This window comes from Astyanax mexicanus, chromosome 8 (assembly GCF_023375975.1).
Source record: "Astyanax mexicanus isolate ESR-SI-001 chromosome 8, AstMex3_surface, whole genome shotgun sequence".
Classification (NCBI taxonomy): Eukaryota; Metazoa; Chordata; class Actinopteri; order Characiformes; family Acestrorhamphidae; genus Astyanax; species Astyanax mexicanus.
In genome coordinates, this window is record NC_064415.1 from 30,796,425 (window position 1) to 30,806,308 (window position 9,884).

Here is a 9,884-nt window from a genome sequence, read left to right on the forward strand (position 1 = left end):
AGGCGAACAATTTTAAGTTTTGTTTTTAAGTGTAGCCTATCATTACCAAAAATGTATTTATTAATCTTGGTGATTTGCTCATATAATATATTTTCTTAACTTTTTCTATTGCCCCTATAATATCAGTTTTGCTGAAGTTGTCTTAATAAAGTCAAACAAAACAAATAGTCAAGAGTATGATCAACTTTATTCAATACTTTGATCACACAGCTCATCACTCACATACTTAAAACTGGTGCTTCGTGGAGCATCTCTACTTCTTCAGAGTGATCTCCAACATGTCCAAGTGGGTGGGAGAATTCAGATGGATGGGACAATAGGTTGCCAAAAAATTTATTCTGTATTTTAGTGTTTAATGGAATATATTTGGGGTATATCTGGGTTAGTCAGGAACATGTTAAAACAACACTTTCATTTTTTTTATGTCACTACAACAATTAAACAATACATGAAAATAAAAATTTATATAATTTATATAACTTATTATTATTTTTTTTTATCTTACACCAGTATTTATTTAAGTACAGGCAAAAGGTCATCAGAATTACTTTATTTTAGAGTTTTGTATTTCTGCACAGATTTATATTTTATACTATATTGTGCATTTAATTCCTTTATTCCGATTATTGTGCGCTTGTTGTAAGAGGCAGCATGAGAGGACTCCAGCATAGTAATAACTTCATTCTTTGTCTTTTTTTATTCTAGTGCCAATGTCAATCAGCACTTTAACAAAAGTAGAGGTAACAACCAACTCCATTGCTCTCAATTGGAGCAAACCTGAAGGAGGGTGTGATAATTATTATGTAAAGTATGTTGTAAATGGGACTGAACATGAAGAAATATCCCCCAAAATGGAATACAATATAACCGGTCTTCTACCAGGACTACTTCACAATATTACAGCTCGATGTGTGGTCAACAACAGCATATTTGGAGAACCAAGCAAGTTTGAATTAGCCTACACTAGTAAGTTTTTTCGTTTACCTACTCTCACCAAACAGTTTATTATGGCCTCCTTTTTCCTCACAAAGCAGCCTTAATTCTTTGTGGCATGGATTCTGCATGATGCTGGTGCGGAGCACTGATACAACCTCTTCTGGTGCACTGCAAAAGTGTTCAATTAGATTCAGATACAATGATTGTGCAACGATTGCAAAGGCCAGTAAAGAACATTGAAATAATGGCCATCGTAATTCTAAAATCGTAAAATTGGCAGTTTGTTTTGTGACCATTAGAACTAATAAAAGATAATAAATGATAAGTAGACTATATCGTTCATGTGGTGACTGTTTAGTGTTAATAGGCCCAAAGAAAACATTCCCTACACTGTTACACCACCACTGTAATAAAGGAAAGAAAGTGTGTTTGAGTAAACATGAGTTATATAACTGTTATATGGCTGTTGAATAAGAAAATTTAAATTTTAGTAGTTAAACTATTCTAGAAATAGTTCTTGATTTACTCAGACCTGCATATTTGGCACCAGCAACCATGGCACACTCAAAGTCACTTAGATCATTGTTTTCCTTTCTTGGTTGGTTCACATTAAATGTTGCTGGCCAGGAACTGAATTATTTTATGCATTGCATCCTAGCAACAAAATTTGCTTATTTAAATTGCATTTAAAATTGTGCCTAATAAAGTGTTTGGTAAATGTGTCACATCTACTTAAAAATGCTTACATTCTCAATAAAAAAAAAAACATTGTTGGCACATTGTTGACCTCTTAAATATTGTTTTTTTTTTCAGAACCTTCTCGGGTACAGAATCTCACATCTTCAAACAATGAGAGTTCCAGTGTACACGTCACATGGAGTTCAAGTGATAGCAACAGTTCGAGTTACTCATACCTTCTTATTTTAATAGAGAATGTTAATAAAAATAAAATAATAAATGAAACAAATACAATTCCGGAGAGTACTCTGAAGGGACTCACACCAGGTACAGAATACACCTTGAGTGTGTCAGCGCTGGTTGGTAACCCCTCAGTGAAAGGAGAGGCAGTTAACATCAATGTCTTTACCAGTGAGTGGGAGTTTAAAGTTTTTATGTGTATTAATATTCAAGTAAACACATTTTTACTTGTGTATGTTATTGTATGTTTTGAGACAGATTAATTATTTTAGTTTGATATATTGCTGTTATTATAATAACTGTAGAAAAAGAAATATAACTACTGCTACTTTACTGCCTACCTATATGACAGCATTGCCCTAGGTTTAGGTTTTCACTATTTTAAAACTCTGTCAGTTACAATAAAAGATAATTTTCCAGATATATGTGCTTTAAAAAATCAAACATAGACAGTATATCTATGTTTTATTTATCATTTATACGTAGTGTTGTTTTGTGCATATTTGCATTCTTTAAATAATTTTTGAGCATCAGGGCTGGTCAGTGTAACATTTATTAGTATAATTTTCTATCGTTTATTTTGTCAATTTTATTTTGAACATTTATAAACAAAGGTTGGGTTTTCATTTCGGCTCCTCAAACCTGAATTTAAAGATAACAGAAAAAATGACTATTTTCTGAATTTCCGGATTTTTCCATTTTTGAATCTTGTAAGATTCTTTTGTTCAAGATGCAAAAGTGGCAGAAAATTAAATAAAGATTCTTTTTTTATTCATATTTATTCTAAAATTCTGATAGAGAAGAGCAGAAACGAAAAAACTAAAAACATAAAAAAAGTTTTACACCTAATTTTCTGTTTTTGCATTTAAAAATGTTATGTTGACTGACATATTTTGTATGTATAAATTTGTTTAAATTTTAAAATATTATTTTTTGCGTCATTGAAAACACGTGTTTAGGTCCTCATATAAAAACAATTACTGCAAAACGGCATCTTTTCACCCTTCACTTTCATCTAAAATGAAATGAACTTTCAACAAAAAGTACAACATCTCGTGCTTGGGGAGATCATTGCAGAGTTCACCTTACTGCTAATTCATTCGGATGGTCTGTAAGCAGAGAAACAGACTGTCTCCCTAAAACTATATTTGTTTTAAAAACTGTCCTATAGCACTGCACAATGTTAATGTCACAGAGGTGCATGCTTTGAGGAGAAGTGCAGAGTGTTTAGGGGGGTGGTTTGGTACTGGGCGCTAAAGTGTAAAGTACACTAAATGAGAAGCAGAACTAAAGGATCTGCATGCATTAGAACATGCTGATGAACTAAAAGAAAAAATGATAGGACTTAAGCCCCAGTTAAATATTTATTCATTAATAACAAGATCTGTTCGGTGCTTGTAAGACACTTGCACATATAAATTAAAAAAGTATTAACGTGTAGTATGCAAGTGGAATGCATTCTTGGTGTTTCCTGAAACTCTTCTTAAGTAAAGGCACATTTGCAATCTAGTTTAAATCACAGTTAATTACAATCACATTTGCCCCAATTAAACATGGTGATGTGAATGCAACCAGACTCTAGACATTATGGCAGAATGTATGGATGTGCAAATAATTTATAATCTCTTTTCTGTGTCCCCATGTGTAGTGCCTAAGCCAGTCACAAATCTCACTCTAAAAAGCACAGAAAATACCATTCATGCTACTTGGGATCTTACGAATGGAAGTTTTCCATATTTCAGAGTACAGCTATTTTTAAACACAAAAATGGAGGAACAACAAACAAAAGAAAAGTCCTGGAACTTTTCAAACCTAATGTCAACAACACAGTACATCGTTTCAATTTCCACAATCATAGGCAATCTCTCAAGCTGTCCAGTGAATGAAACGACTTATACACGTGAGTGATTTTCTCCTCATTTCTATCCAAGATCATCTTATAACTTAAAATGAAATTCAACTAAAACATGAAATATGTTTACCATGTCCTCTTGCTTATTCTTATTCACGATACACAGCCTCATATGCTTTTGTCCAAACAAGGTGGCATATGTATATTGCACTGTTACCTACAGCATTATCACAAAAATATAGGGGTTTGTATTATTTACTGTAAAATCGGATATTGTAATTTCCGATTCAGAGTATTGATGCATGTAATGTGTTCGCTGGGGGCTTGTACTGAATAATTCAGAGATGAGTTTTATGAAACATTTTTAGAATTACTGCTGTAAAGGACTGATTCATTTTCTTTTTCTTTTTTATGTCCAGTTCCTAAACCTCCTACAAACTTGAACATTATGGTTCTTAGTCAGACTCACGTAGAGCTGAAGTGGAACCCTCCTGCAGGTGTAAATTCATCACAGAATCTTAAATACAACGTGGCGTACATGGCTCCGTTTTGGAGCATATCTCCTGAAACATTTAATACAACTAACAGTTCTACAGTCATTTCTAATTTAATATCTGGGACAAAGTACTTTTTTAATGTCAGTGTCTACGCTGGCAATTTGATGAGCGACCCAGTCCGCAACAATGCTTCAACAGGTAACAAAATTCTTTTTAGAAAATCAGTTCTTCAAACTTTTAAACCTTTAAAATCTAGGCAAATTTCATAGTATTTACTGAATCATTTGTAGTAGATACAGATATAGCTTGTTGTAGATAAAGAATCATTTAGATACTCAGATGGATACAACATCTATTATAGATACAGCATACTTTATTATAGAATTCTAATCCCACATAATGTTTGTGTACACTGAATCCTTTATTTTAGATACTGCATTACATATTGTCGCTGTCCAATGAAAAACACTTATCTTCATTTTTGACGATTTTTAGTTTACTACATAATTTGAACAGACAAACTGTTCTTTACACTGTGCCAAAAATTGTTGATGAATGGACCAACAGAAACAGAAACAGAAAAATTACCTGAAATAAACTCTTTTTACTGTTTTACTTCCGTTTACAAGGTTTTTTCTCTCTCTTATAAAAGTGCTGTTTTGGAGATAAGTTTTTTATTGGACAGCGACGATATCCAATTTATAGTAAATTCTACATAATTCATTATAGATACTGTATAATTTGTCATAAGAACAGAATCTTTTATATAGATCACTTATAGTAGATGCTGCATGAACTACACTCTAAAAAAACAGAGGTATGATATGAGTACTTTTTTGTACTCAAAGGTACATTCTTTATAATTGTACCCTCAATGGTACAATATTGGTCTTTACAGGGTCAGATTTGTTCCCTTTGAAGTACAAAGTGTTTTCTAACAGTAATAAGTACAGATTTGTACCATTTAACCAGCCAAAAGGTACATTCAGTATTCTGTATCACTGTACTAATAAACAATATATATTTTAATTGCAACCTTTCATTTGAAAGCCAGACAATTTTGGATCATCAAGTTTTTGACACATATTTAGTTGATGATAATGTTTATAATCTTTATAATCTTTCCTGCCACAAAAACCATGTTTTTTTTTTTTGTACCTCAAACTTTTTTGTAACTTTTTTGTACCTCAATGTAAGGTACAGCCCCAGCGACAAGCTTTGTACCCTTTTAGTTACAAATCTGTACTTACTTTTCTTAGTGTGTATGGTAAATACTGCATAATCTATTGTAGATATCATACCATTTACTGCAGATATTGCATAGATTGTTGTAGAGACCCAATAATTTATTGTACGTAGAATCATTAAGACACTGGAATTAGTAGGTGTAAAAAGTAAAACTTAAAGACTTAAAAAAGTTTTTTTGTGAAAAATTGCTCAGGTGTTTCTATGTAGCCCTGTTTTATTTCACTGAATTAGTGGTCTCTGAGAAAAGACAGAATTTGGCTTTTGCTCATGAATATTTATACATGCAAAAAATCGTCTCTGATTGGCTAAGAGCACTGCAGCAGAGAACAACTACCTGTCTTCCCTCACAGTCAAATTTATAGCTCAAAATCTCAAAGAACAAAATGTTTTTAGAGATGCAGCCTTAGTTATAAAGATACAGCACTGAGTGCTAGATAATGTCAACGCTTAAACTTCACTTAACGTCAGACTCGAGTGACCTCGCAGAAGAGAAATGCAAGTGCAGGTAGAAACTGCCTGTCGTGATGCCGGTCTCCCCACAGCAGTGCAAATAACCCCGCTCTATATCATAAAATCCGGCACAAACATTTGACGGGTGTTCTGTTGAGTTGAGTTGCTTTGTCAAATCGTACTTCCCCAGTGTATATTAAAGGTCTCTGTAAAACGCAGAATTAACCGAAGCTACTTAAACAATATAGCTAATGCTAACTAGCTCAGTAAACAGAGCTGTAAGCTCCTCCTTAGCTGAAGGTGCATTGTGATGCTCATTGCCATCTTACACCCTGCAAACAGTCTATTTCACACCTAGTGCCTGCGCCAGTAATATAGTGACAGAGATTATAATTATATCTACACTAATGGGAGTGGTGGTCTAGAAGTGAGGTGTGCATTCTGGTACATTTCTGGTGCATTGCCATTTTGGCAACGGAAAACACAGGTGCGCCACTGACTCATTCAAACCCTGACGTCAGGTGCACAGATTACACACATATGGACACACTGCAGTGTACAAACCCAACTTTTACATCAACAATAAACTAAATTCAAAATAAATGTCAAAAACCATCACTGCGCTTCTGCTACCATTCCTACAAATCCGCATAAATTTATTCTAGAAACGGGATATTTTTTCTGGCTATACCTGCTTTTGCTGGTTACCTGAGCAAGTACGGTGCTTCTAATGATGATTGTACAAGAGCTAATGCGAACATGGAGATGTCAGAGATGCAAATTTAGTATTCACCCGCTCAATCACACACTGTAATTTTTTTGTACACGTTTTTTGTACCAGTAAAAATAAACATTATAAAGATAAACATTATTATCAACTGAATATGTGTCAAGAGCTTAATCATCCAAAATTGTCTGGCTTTCGAATGAAAAATGTGTAATGAAAATATATATTGTTTATTAGTGCAGTGATACAGAATACAGAATGAAACTTTTAGCTGGTTAAATAGTACAAATCTGTACTTCCTGCTGTTAGAAAAGGCTTTGTACTTCAGGGAACACATCTGACCCTGTAAAGATCAATATACCTATGACTATAAGAAAGTACTTACATCGTACCTCATGTTTTTACTGTGCATAGTAGTTAATAGTAGTAGAATAAGAATAATATATAGAATAAAATTGAGAATGATGGTTGAAAGAGAAATTAGCTAAATGCATTCATTAGAAGGGGTGTCTACAAACATTTGTACATATATTCTATTTCACATTGTGCCAGTGTCTGAATGCATGAGCCACAGGTCTGAACAATTTGATTTAGAAAATGTTTGAAACTAATGCCACTCCTGCTCTTGTTTTTCTTCTATTCAGTTACCAATTTTAGAATTTTAACCCTCACAATGCTGTGCTCTTCTAACACTACCCTTTATTGCAAAAAAAATGAAACTAAGAAAAGTCTCGAAGAAAAAGTGAGTACCAAATCAAAACTATATTTCTCAATGTATATTTAACAGTAGATATTTATGTGTTCACAGCTGCTAAGAAAACTTTTCATCATATATATTGTTCCTCATATCATATTTTTATACTCCTTGCCCTTTATGTTTGTGGTGTGCCTTGTTAGCTAATGTAATTATTACAGTGGGATGTAAATGTTCAATGTAAATTACTAATAATTGGCTGCACCAGAAAGACAAATACTATTTGCAGTGCTACAGTAGAACATGTAATAGTTAATAAAGATGCAAAGTAATTCATTTAAAAAGCTTATTTGGGTAAGTGAACGTGTTAATGAGTATTTAGTGAACCGTAAACAGTATGATTTAATTAATCTAAATAATGTAAGAACACTATAACAGAACAGAGTTGTTTTATAAAAAAGTCTACAAAAGTCTACAAAAAAGTGCAGAATCATGGCACAGGAAAACGGCCGCAGTCATATTCAATAATTTCACATAGTAGATAGCAGGTAGGTCACAAGTGTCTAAAAATCTAGATTCCATGAGAAATTATGAATTGTTGTTAATTGACTGCTAGTGCTGGTCCAGTGCTATCCCACAACAAAAAAACACAATTGATACTATTGCCTCAACTAACCTATGCTGAGTCTGAATAAAACTTGGTGTGGGATTGTCTGCTGTCTGGTCAGGTCAAGTTGAAAATGTTAAAAACGACACATAATATGGTCTACTGTGTTATTTATACATACTTAATATTCAGCTGCTTACTATATGTTCCATCGCATATTGGAGACATGCAATAAATTTGATATTAAATCTGAAGTTGTTCAGTTATTTGACTTGTATATAGAGTTAAAATCTTTCTGGTATTTTGTTTTTCAGTTGAAAAAGGAGATTAAAAATAAGTTTGATGACAATATTGCTTGGGATCTTGTTTGGAAGGATGGAAAATCCTAATCTAAATTCAACAGTGCTGAAGTCAAGGTTTTCATACAAGGTATTCCAAAAACGAGGAAATCAGTGGTAACAAATGTTTTTTTTTAAATATCATTGTACACAGAATTTGTGCTTTGTGATTTTTACTTGATTTTTACGTGATTGTCACTGTACATTATACCCAAAAAGCGTCATAATTTTATGTCAGGCTTTATATGACTATTATATGAATTTATTATTATTTGTGTGTCAGTCAGCAACCGCAGGATGACATCAAGGGGCCTATAAAAAGAATGGCAAATGGCAGCTGGGTTGAAGTGCAATTTAAAACAATTTCTTAGAGGCATCATTTCATGTTGGGCTTTATATGACTATTTTATGAATTTATTATTATTATTTGTGTGCATGAATCATTTACATTTTCAAGTAATGTTTTTACTGCCTAATCGTTGTTTTTCTTATGTAAAATACAACCATTTACAAACACCTTGTGACTTTTTTACTGGCATATAATATAGATATTTTCTGTAATTGTAAGTACACAGCATGTAAAAAATGTAGCAAACTTAGTTTGAAACCAATGTGTTAAACTCCTATTGTTATTTGTTTTGTTAAGCTCAACAAGACATTTTCATTTCTTACAATAAAATGTTCACATTTATTCACCTTGCTGTTAGGTGTTCTTGAGGTTCATTTATTTTTGACATTTAGAGCTACCATTCTACACCAATAGTAAAGGGTCAATTTGTTGAGGGATTCTGCTCAGCTATGACGTCAGTGTTTTCTGAATAACCAAGGTACAACCTTCAACACGTAAGTAGTAGCTGAACTAGTAGTTGTTGCTACATGTAAATAAGCTTTTATAGATTTCTGGAACGTAAGAGAGAAACAGTCAGTAGGGGGAGTTGTCATACAAGCTAAGAGACTACTTTGCCAAGGCAATCTCCAGCATTTTTACAGTAGACGGTTATTAAGTACCATATTTGTATATATGATCTTTAGTTACAATCCATGACTTACTTTTTATATTTAACATGGTGCGTTACAGAACCAAGATTCCGATAATTAGAAATGTTAAAATGATAAATATAAAAGGTAAATATAAGTATATAGGTAAAAACTATATGTGGGTCAAATAATGAGCGTGTGTACATGAAGAGTTATTTAGTAATTTCTGAAAGTCATTGAGATGTTTATGGAAAAATTAGATTTAAAATCACCACATTTTTTGGTCAAATAACATCTTCAAAATCAAAACGCTTCTGTGACGTATTTGTTATGTTCATAATTTCTAAGCAAGCTACACGTTTTGAGATTAAATTAACACTATTTCTCATTAAAAGTTTACTATTTAGGACCATGCCATTAACAAATATAATAAATTGTGAGAGGACTTTGTGATTGACACGTTAACGTAGAGACGACACATTTAGGACATTTGGTTAAGAGAAAGTGCTTCATACATATTAAATTTACACAATTTTGTCATTTATTATCACTTAATTTGTCTGGACCATCAATTCAGGCCCATATCTACTTGCTCTGATGCCTATTGGGATGTGTGTTTGGTGATGCAGGAACAACTGG